Source organism: Otolemur garnettii, unplaced genomic scaffold, assembly GCF_000181295.1.
Source record: "Otolemur garnettii isolate 467f Iridium unplaced genomic scaffold, OtoGar3 scaffold00030, whole genome shotgun sequence".
Lineage (NCBI taxonomy): Eukaryota > Metazoa > Chordata > Mammalia > Primates > Galagidae > Otolemur > Otolemur garnettii.
This window is the reverse complement of record NW_003852425.1, coordinates 7303461-7314474: the sequence shown is the minus strand read 5'-3', so window position 1 is coordinate 7314474 and position 11014 is coordinate 7303461. Positions and strand designations below refer to the sequence as shown.

At 41.7% G+C, this 11014-nt stretch overlaps 1 protein-coding gene across 4 annotated transcripts in view; it reads left to right on the top strand.

The window, feature by feature from the left end:
* The first annotated feature begins 1355 nt into the window (after window positions 1–1355).
* Window positions 1356–11014, top strand: part of APC (APC, WNT signaling pathway regulator) — a 122238-nt gene continuing 112579 nt past the window's right edge. For 3 of the 4 annotated variants that reach the window (XM_023512696.1, XM_023512695.1, XM_023512693.1), the window contains exon 1: window positions 1356–1734. The gene's annotated coding sequence lies outside the window, so the exon portion shown is untranslated. The remainder of the gene's footprint in view (window positions 1735–11014) is intronic. The other variant, XM_023512694.1, reaches the window with a different exon arrangement.

Below are 11014 nucleotides of genomic sequence, written 5' to 3'. Positions count from 1 at the left end.
TGCCGAGCATGGTACCAAGTATTAAGATAATCGCTTGTGAATAGAACATCTTCTCTCTTTTATGGAGTTTACTGTTTCACGGGGAAACAGTGAAGAAAAGTGAATATATAATTTTAAAGTGGTGTGGTATATATATTTAGTGGTGTGAAGAAATGGTAAGATGTAATGATAGAGAATAGTAAGGAGTGAGGACAGCAGGGAGGAGATTTATTTAGGAAGTATGGCCTCTCGGAGGAGACATTTAAACTGAAACCTGAAACTTAACAAGAAGTTACACATGAAAAGAACAAGAGGGAAGATCTTCCGGGTAGTCAAACTAGCTTATGCAAAGCAGTGATGCAGGCAGGAGCTAGGAGTGTTTGAAGAGGAGTAGTGGGGAATTGTGTCAACGAGAAGAGGAGCCTCTTGGAACAAAACGCAATGGCTACTATTACCTCCAGGCCCTACCTGATTTGGCCCCTGCCTCCTCTTAAGCAGATGTTTCCCCACTGTCCATGCCATGTATTCTTTCTGTCCCTCTTACACCTCCAGAGTTATTCCCACCTCAGCTCTCTGTTTTGGTGTCCCTCTGTCTGAAAGGTTCTATCCACAGATCTTCCTGTGGCTCCTGGACCCCTGTGATCAGCCAGGCCTTATATCAAATGACAGCTCTTGAAGAGAGATACTAATCACTGACTCTTCCTCTCTACCATCTCTCCATGGTTTGCTCTCTTCCTGTGTCTCTTATCACCATCAAATATGATTTTGTTGACTTATTTTAGTCTTTTATTGTCTATTCCTTCCCAATACAATGTAAGTCCCAAGAGTTTATATTCCTTATTGCTGTAAACCTATTGCATGGAACAATATTTGGTATGTAACAGAAACCCAAGTGATATTATTGGATTAATGTTGAAGGAAATTAAACTACAGAGGTAATGCAAGGTAAAGAACTGATCAAACTGTATGAGACCAAAAGATATATGTTTTGAATTAAACCAGGGGGAGTGGGGGGAAGCAGTGGTCTTGGCTGCAAAAAAGAACTCGCTCATCTCCACTAGATTTTGAGCTCCTTTAGGGCTGGTGATGAGTTTATTCATCTCTATCATTAGAGCCTGGCACATATGGCCTCTCAACAGATGTTTGCATTATAACTGTAGTGTGTGTAGAAGGATCTATTAATTGAACGGCAGCACAGCTCAGTAAAGACAGCAGCTGGAACCGACTCAGAGACCGCCCCCCGAGCAGCAATGGCCGATGGTACCCGGGCGGCAAGCAGGAACCCGCAGCAGGAGCGCAGAGCCAACGCGGCTGCGCATTCCGGAGCCCTGGTCCCCGGGCCGCGGGACGCCCTCGCTCTCCACGTACGCATGCGCATTGTATTCTTCCCGCCTCCATCAAGATGGCGGAGGCCAAGTAGTGAGGGGGCGGGGTGTGGCTGCCGGAAACCCGGCCGCTGCTAGGGGGAACCTGCGGGCGAAGGCCCGGGAGCAGCGGGCTGGGGCTGGCGCAATGCTGTTCCCGGGAAGGGCTGTTGGCTATTGGTGAGCAAGGTGAAGCACACAGTTGCCGCCGGCGCCCCCTATGTACGCCTCCCTGGGCTCGGGTCCGGTCGCCGCTCTGCCCGCTTCTGTACCACCCTCAACTCTCGGCTCCTGGAGCGCCGGCGGCGGCGGCGGCGGGGGTTGTGTCCGGCAGGAGAGGAAGAGCCCAGGCTGCGCCCGTCCCTGTGGCCGCGGGGCGGGCGTCTGGCAGGTGAGCGAGGCTGCAAGCGCCGGCGTTTCCTTCCTCGGCTCTGCTGTGCCGCCGCTCGGGACCCCCCGGGACTCGGCCGGACCCCGCGGCAATCCTGTCTCCACGTCCCACCCCCTCCCGGCCCGCACCCCATCCCGGCCTCCAGCTGGCCCTTGGTTTCGCTGTCCCGCAGGCTTCCTCGGCGGGTGGGAGTCGCGACGCCCGCCGCCCTGCGCCTTTCCGGGCTCGCGACGAAGCTTCGCCCGGGCCGGCGGTGCCCGGTTCGCGGGAGGTGGGTGGGTCGTCGGGCCCTCCTGCTCTGCTCGCTTCCCAGTCTTCCTCGTTTCGACCCTCTTGCTTCGTGTAAAAGTTTTTAACTCTCTGCCTGGGAAGATTACCCGATAGCCCGGCATGTGCAGTTACAAAGAAAAGGCTGTTATTCCGAGGCTAGTGGATTTTGTTCACTTGGATGAGAGTCCAGTTCCCAGAAGACTGGGACGTGTCCGAGAGGCTGCCTTGAGCCGCTGAACTGCAGAGTAGAGGGACGGTGCCTGTGATGGCAATGTGTGTTCAAAACCATTCATCTCTCTGGCTGTGGTAAATCTGTGGGGTGTGAGGCGAGGGCGTGTTAAGTTTTCTAGATCTAGGGAAAGAATTGGGAAGTGTTACGTTCGATTTAGAAAAGAAAATCTTATACTGTAAGACATCGTGTAATGGCCCAAGAAAGGATAAGTAATGTATTCTTTTATCCAATGTTAGCTTAAATTGCCCACTGAAGTTTTAGAATTTCGTATTGTACAGACCCTTTGTTTTATTTAGGAAGGACTAAAAACGGAGAAAAGCTTTTTAAGCTCAAAACTTCTCAGATTTCTTGTATTCTGAATTGTTGGTATTGCTTAACAATCCTTAGAGTACCTGATATTTCTATACAATTTATGCTTGTGTGAGTTTCAGTTCTCCCTTTATTGCTGGGGCAAGGGTAGTCAAAATTATTGGTTAAAAAAAAAAAAAACAAAAACCCAAAAAACTACCTGTCCTAAATAACGTGATGCCTTCCCAGAGTTTACACGTGAAGACTGCAGAATCAAAGTGGTGGGAGAGGAAGTGGCGATGGCTAATTCTCCTATCTTCCTCTGTAGTTGGATAATGTGTCAAGAGCCCCACAATTGTAGAAGTGGGATTAAAAATATAAATGATAGCTTGAGGTTGCAAATGGGTGGACCTTTTAAGTTAACATTAAATTGAGCAACATCATTTTCTTGAAGCTAAGTTATTGAGTTTATTAAACACAAACTATTCCTGCCCTGTTATAGAATTGTGTGCTAAAAATCTTTAACATGGATTATAATGGACCTGACAGATCTGTTTACTTTTTGTTCTGCTTTATGACACATAATCTGCTTTTCCTTTTGCTGTAGACTTTTGACCTTTTAACAAATTTTCACATTTTGGAGATAGAATTGTTTTGTTTGAAAAGAGAAGGAATATTTGTATGTTTGACGCTTCTACAGGCTAGTTGGTTCCTTTGTTGCTAGCCTTAACTTTTCTGCAACCAAAGACTCCATGTTTTCAGAGCTGATTGTGTCTCAATTCTGTGCTTTCAGTTTGAGGGGACAGTAGCAAAGCCAGGGCTGCTGAGTCCTACTGAGCCCACGCAGTGGCTCGCTGCTTCTGGTAAAATGATTTGAAGTCCTGTGTCAAAAAACTCTCTGAGCACAAACTCTCCTTAAAACTTCTCACTCTGGGTTTTTTTTTCTGTCTTTCTCAGTTTCTCTTTATAAACCTCGTGGTCTCTATTCATCCAACCTGTAAGTCTACTGCTGATTTCATTTGCCTCCCTGTGTAACCCTGGATCCCATGATCATCGGTTTTTAGTAAAGTTCTTATTGATGGCCTAGAAGGCTCCACATTCTCTAGATAGACCTTTCTAGTCTCCAGTCCCGAATGAACCCCATTACTACCTTTGCTAGTTTGACCCTTGAAATCCTGAGGGATGCCAGAGATAGTTGTATAAGGTTATTGGTTAGATTTCATGCTAGTTGGTGCTCTCTTTTGGGTCTTTAGTGTTGTGTTCTTCTTAGTCTGTTTTCCTAAAAGTTTCTTTTTATCCCCCCTCTAAAGGAATTTATAGCAAATAACTTGACCTCTTCATTTACTGGGAAAAATCTCAACCATCTGAGGTATATTCCCCCTACTTCCTTCTTTTCATCTTATTATCATCTCCTTATTTACTAATATCTCAGAGGAAGAAATGTTTGTCATCGTCCCTTCCTATATCTACCTTTCTCTGGGAACTGTCCGTTACCCCGTCTTGTCCTCCGCCTTCAGTCTCTCCCTCTCTAGCCTGCATACATGCCTATTCTCCTATTCTCCTGCCTATTCTCCTATTCTCCTGCCTATTCTCTTGCCTATTCTCCAGGGCTGCCAAACACAAGTGCTATGTGCTGCTCTGCTCTGGGAGGCCATTCTGAATTTTGAGTCTGCTGTGCCACTGTATTTTTATTCTTTTCTTTAGAGATTCATTCTTTCATCTCGAGAGTCTGATATAGTAGAAAGAACATTGACTTTTGAGTCAGATAGATCTTTTGATCTTGGTTTGAAGTCTGTTAAAGCCACTTAGTAGCTATGTGGCTGTGGGCACGTTATTATTCAGACTCTATTCTGTATCTGTAAAGTAGGATGTTATTCTAACCTCACAGGGTGATAATTGAAGGAGTTAACACATGGATGGGAGTTAAATACCCATCCAAGTGTTTGGTACACTTTGGAGTTCTTAATACTCTCCCTTATACTCAGACTTCCTTTACTATTTCACCACTGAAATTACTCTTTTAAAAGTTCCCCATGACCCCCTGATCACCAAATCCAATGCTCTTTCCTTTGTCCCTTGGTTTCCTTGCAACATTTGTAAAATATACTCCATACTATAGTAACAAAATTATTTCATTTCTTGGTCTTTTTTCATTGTACCTCCTAATTCCCTATTTCTCTGAAAGTTTCTTCCCATTTCTGACACTGTCTCAAACTTTGTTTTTTCCCCCTAAACATAGCTGTTGCCTATATAAGTTAGCCTGCAAATAGGATTTAAAATCTAAAGGAGATGGCATCGCATGTAATTAGCAAGTGCGTGGATGGAATTGGTTTGAAGAGTGGTTTATTCAGAGGTTGTGTCATCAGAGTTGAGGTCTCAGTTCTCTCCTGCCTCTGAGTATTGTCCTCCTGTTTGGACTTTATCCTTAGAGTGGCTCCTCATAAAAAGATTAGTACTAGCAATGTTCATGTATAGCCTTCTTCATTTACTTCCAAAGGGAGAGAAAAGGTTTCACTTCTAACCTTTTCCTAAGAGTCTTAAGCTCTACTTTGATTAAACAAGCATAGACTATCATGCTGGCAGGCCTGTCACAACATCTTTGTCTAGAAGGATGGAATTGTAATTGTCTTAGCCAGCAGAGTGAATCTTACCTGAAAGTAAAGACTGCAAGACAATGTAGGGGAGGGCGAATGGATCCTGGGGAGACAACCAGTGTCCTCAAGGTTCTGTGTGCTTTTTCACTGGGGCTTCTTTTGGTAATTGTCTCCTTCATGATATAAATCTTCTGAGTGGATGTTTCTCAATCTGTAACTCTACTTCCCATTTCCACTTTTTTTTTGTTTGAGACAGAGTCTATGTCGCCCTCCGTAGAGTGCTTGGCATCACCACTCATAGCAACCTCAAACTCTTTCGGCTTAAGTGATTCTCCTGCCTCAGCCTCCCAAGCATCTGGGACTACAGGCGCCTGCCACAACATCCAGCTATTTTTTGGCTGTAGTTGTCATTGCTGTTTGGCAGGCCTGGGCTGGGCTTGAACCACCACCTCCAGTGTATGTGCTTGGCGCCTTAGCTGCTTGAGCTACAGGGGTGCCATCCCCATTTCCACTTCTTGCTGTATATCTCTTACATGTCCTGCCATAAGTTTAGCTCAGACTTTAACCTGCTGTGTTCATATGTGCATGTGTATATTTCTATTCCTCTTCCTACTGATTTCTCTTTTCTAACTATCTTTCAATCAGCCGGTCTTAAAACCTTGCATTGTGTCTTGGTTCTTCTCCCACCGTCAATCACTTGCCAGATCCTGAATACATATTATTGTAGTTAAGCCCCAAGTTACATAATACCCAACTAACTGGTTTAAACAGTATCTCACGTAAAAAGACGTCCACAACTGGAGGATTCTCTGGTTAGTCATTTTAGCTGCGCAGTGTGAGGTCATCGAGGATGCAGGTGGTTTCTGCCTTTGTGCTCCGCTATCCTGAGTGTGCTATGTTTGGTCTTAGACTTGATCCATCACAGTTGCAGATGGCTCTTTCTGCTCCAAGCATCACATTCTCAGACAGCTACCAAAGAGACAGAAGTTTGTCCTCTCATCTCTTAATTAGACAAGTAAATCTTTGACAGAAGCCCCATTTCAGATGTTCATCCTTCTTTGCAAGAAGGCAGGGAAAACCGGTATGTGACATTTCAGTCTAGGGAGAGGGTAGGCAGAAGGCCAAAGAGAGGGGTAGCAGTGCTGGAGATAGTGTTTGGAAACATCTGAGAAGTTGCAGACAGTAGAAGGACTGAGTTGAGCAAGGACTGCAAACTAATTTTGTCCTTCAGTATTTTTGTTGGAAGTTCAGGTTCATTTTTAATTTAAAAATTAAAAATTAAAAAATTTTTTTTTTGGAGACAGAGTCTTAACTCTGTCACCCTGGGTAAAGTGCCAAGGCATCATAGCTCATAGCAGCCTCAGATTCCTGGGCTCAAGTAATCCTCTCTCAGCCTCCCAAGTAGTTGGGACTATAGGCACTCGAGACAACGCTGGGCCCGTTTTTCTATTTTTAGTAGAGATGGGGTCTCACTCTTGCTCAAGCTGGTCTGGAATTCCTGAGCTTAATGAATCCATCTGCTTTGGCCTCCAGAGTGCTAGGATTATAGGCATGAACCACTGTGCCGGGCCCATTTTCAATAATAGTTGCGACAGCGCTCTATGTGCCAAGTAGGTATAGAGATGTTTGTTTATTTATTTATTTTACATTTCAGGGAGAAAATAGAATTTTTTAAATCTTACCCAGATGTAATTAAAATACTATACGTATAGTTTGCATTTGAATGCTGATATTAAATCTATGAAACATGGAGGTCAGACACACAAGTTAGAAATTCTACTAGGCAAACTATAGTAGTCTTTAAATAAATTGACATTCTTCTGTAGTAAAGAGGTGTTGAAAATTTTAGTATAACCTACCAATACATTTTTATTTTATAGATATTTGACTTATGTTAGTCACAGCCATTAGCATGAAATGTCATCCATTTCTTTGTGATTAGTGTATCAACAAAATACAAAACTAGCTTTCTGTGAGAAAATCTACAATTCCTTTATTTGTTTACTTGATTTTTTACTCTCTTAGAAAATACTAAGTTGAAAATTGCTATATTAGATTTAAAGAGGCCTTTAATTTTGCACACTTGCCTTCAAAACACTGAAGAACAAAATGAGGCAAGCAGAGAGTTTTAGAACTGGGAGAGATCCTAAGTATCATTAAATCTCTTGTGTGTCCTCCCATCCTTCTCATCACTTTTTTAAACATGTGAAAGCAGAGGCCCAGGGAAGATGGGCGACATGACCTGCCGAAACTTATACTGGACTAAAATCCAGAGCTTTCCCTCTTCATAGTTGATAGAGGTTCTTTTCAGCCATATGGTGCCATTGTCTATATGAGGCATAGCTAAGAGGATTCATTGATAACTATTAAGATCTGGTAAATATTAATGCACCTTGATTATATGTTAATTACAAATGCAATTAATTTTATACTTCCTCCTGTGACAAAATTCAAAATCTATTGGACAAATGGAAATATTGGCCTTTGATAGGAGCAGGGATACTCTGAAGGATAGCAGTCATACAAATTTGCTGGAAGAAATATTAGGGAATTTCTCGGCATGAGCTTTTATATTTTCAGTGAAGTACATGTTCAACAGAGAATGTTATAGTTAGTAAAATAGGTTTATTACAAGTTTGGGGAGACAAAACTGGCATGAAGAACTTAGAGTTTGGCAACTCAACCTTTCTAAGAAACATAATAGCCCTGCTAACCAGTGCTGAATATCCTTTCATGTTTATGATTGTGAATTTAAAGTGAAACTAGCCAGCTTTGTTTCATGACTTTTTTTAAGCTCCTCTGGTACAGGCGTACAACGAGAGTCAGGATTTTACTAGGTAGTAGAGGAAGCGAATAGAAAGGGGCTTTTGAGTGTTTGACAGAAAGTGATTACTGTTGTGTAAGATCATTTTTGATTAAATTGGAGAACTCAACAAGGTAAGAGATAGTAGAATGAGTTAGAACAGTAGTTCTCAACCTTCCTAATGCCACCTAATGCCCCTTTAATATAGTTCCTCATGTTGTGGTGACCCCCAACCATAAAATTATTTTTTTCTACTTCTTAACGGTAATTTTGCTACTGTTATGAATTGTAATGTAAATATCTGATATGCAGGATGTATTTTCATTTGCTACAAAGAGGTCGCACCCCCCCCAGGTTGAGAACTGCTGACCTAGAGGGATAGGATGTACAGTTCAAAGACTGGAAATGTGTCATTGAGATTTTTGGTTAAGATTTTGGAGTTGATGCAGTTACTGATGATGACGGAGGTCTAAGAGGATCATGTTGAAGTGGAAGCAGTTAAGGAACTCAGAGCATTAGATGGGTACCTCCACATGTGCTTGGAAGTCACTGAGAGTGATGATGGGAGTGGAGAGGAGTGCTGGGAGCGGTAGAGGGGACACAGCTGAGAAGTGTGTCAGAAGATCTTGAGTGTTTAAGGAAGTTGGAAATATGGTTTGAAAGTGGTAATTAGATATAAGGAGCTCATCTTTTGGCTTCCTTTTCCTTTAGCATCCTACTCCATCTCCAGACCTAAAGTGCATAGGATGTGAGAAAAAAGTCCTCTCTTGAGATATCTGCAAAGAAAATGATGTCATCTCATTTTGACTAAGATAAATCGGTAAAAGAGATATTCACTGAAGAGCTTGAAGTTACGGGGGATTAGTTGATTAATTTACTGGTACAGTAATCTGTTGTATTTTTAGTTACAGCAGTACTGAACTGCTATAGTAGTATAGTGTTTGGTTTTGTGAGTTACATAAATTTCTATGCTATTATAGTAAATATTTTAAACACTATATCAAATCATTATGGTGGAATTCAGGGTTTCTTTTGTGGAAGAGGAAAACATGAAGAAAATAGTAGTAGTTCAGAAATCCAAACATCTGCCATGGTCCCATAGGAAATTATGTCCTCAGCCCTCCCCACAAAAGACCATTTAATTCATATGCAATATTAACTGCCATGTCTACCGTGTATAACATAGACTAATGCTATTTCTAGAGGAAAATATGTTCAGCTTTCGCATTTGGGATGTCAGGAACGTTTCATTTCTTTTTGTCGCTCTGGAGTAAGAGTCTTAGTTTTTTACACAATTACTCATTACTGTCCCTCCCTACTTTTTGCTAGGCAGTTAAAGTGGGACTTCCCTACTTCTTAAGATCCTCTAGAGGGCTCTAGTTTTGTGAGGGTCAAGGGTTTAATGCTTAGAAGTAAGAATAGAATTCATGTGAAAAAGAGAGCAAAGTTTCAGGAAGTCAGGGGATAAGGAATTATCTGGGGAATAATTTGATCTTTTAATGGCTCCCTCTTTAATGCTAAAGCAAGCACAAAATGTTTCTAGAGCTTTACAGTCTCTTATTATTAGTAAAGGTGGAAAAATAAATCAGAAATGTGCTTTTTTTTTTCCACTTGCATTTTTAAAGGTATACTCTTCATTCACTCAACACATATTTAATTTCTACTAAATACCTGGGACAGGGCTTGTCTAGTTATGAAGGTGAAGACACAGCTTCTTGTTCAGAAGCTCTCAGTGTAATGGGAGGAAACAGAAGTTGAGTTGATAATTTAAGTTCTGTAGGGAGGTAGAGGGACAAACACCTGGCGCTTGGGATAGTTAGGCAGGTTCACAAAATTGGGTATTGAAATATGCAAGGTAGTTTATTCATATTCTACTAGTTTTTGAGCATCTCCTTTGGACTTACCACAAGAATATTGTTCATAATACAAGGTGTCCATAAAGTTCGTGTGCAGTTTACTATGTTAGACTATTTTAAATTGCACATGAACTTCACGGACGCCTTGTACAGTGATAATATACAAGGCAAGAGCCTTTTCTCAGGCAGCTTAGTGAGAAAAACTATTAAAGAGGTAATCCCAAGTGTGCAAGTGTACTTCAGTACTTGGGATGACATAGCTGGTAAGCACAGGGACACTGGACACATACTGGGGTAGGGGAGGGGAAGGTGTAACTCTGGCAAGGGACTTAGGGAAGGCTTTTGGGAGATCTCATCTAAGTTGACTCCTAAGAAAATAAGTCCACATTAGCTAGGTAAAAAAGCAGGGGTAACAACTTTCTAGAAAATAAAATAGTGTGATGAGTTGGTGTTTAGAGCATAGGCGTCCAAGTGGTCAGAGTGTGATTGGAGTTGATGAGGATGGACAGGTATTAAGGGTCCAGATCATGAAGGACCTTACATGTAGTGCTAATGAGCTTGGGATTTGTAATTTGTTACCTACCATTCGAGTGCTAGGAACGGTAGAAAATACTGTTTTGAAGAGTCTAGCAGCTGGCAATTATGGATGATATTTGGTGGGTGTAGTTTAGGGCTGTTTTTTGTTAATGTGAAAGTAGGACAGGCAACTGTTAAAACAGTAAAAGAATGCTATTCAACTCTGGTCTCCAGAGGAAACCACTGTTAAGTTTCTTGAGTATTTTTAAAAACATTTCAAGCAACATATTGTTCATAATATCTATTAGAGTAGTGTTAGAAAAAAAATTATTTCAAAAACAGAAGGCAAGTCAACCCTCCTAGCTTCTGTGTGTAGCCAGGTAAGATTTTAGATAGACTGTTTCTGTAAAATAAACAGTGTACAAATCCAGGCCAGTTTTTTATCATTGCATAGGAGACTCTTTTAAAGAACTTTGTTATTTAAAAAAAAGTATCAGAAAGACCCCTTTTTGGTGAAGTCCCAAGTGTTTTATTGAACAAATCTGTTTGAATCACATAGCAGATCTGGAAGTCTTTACCATAGTGCATGAGGTACTGACTGGTTTGGGACCAAGGTGTTTTCTATTGAGAAAGGTATTTGAATGTTAAATGAAATTTGGTCCAATTTGTAAATTTTACTTTTTGCTTATATAACTATGTGATACTTCACATGACTCTATCT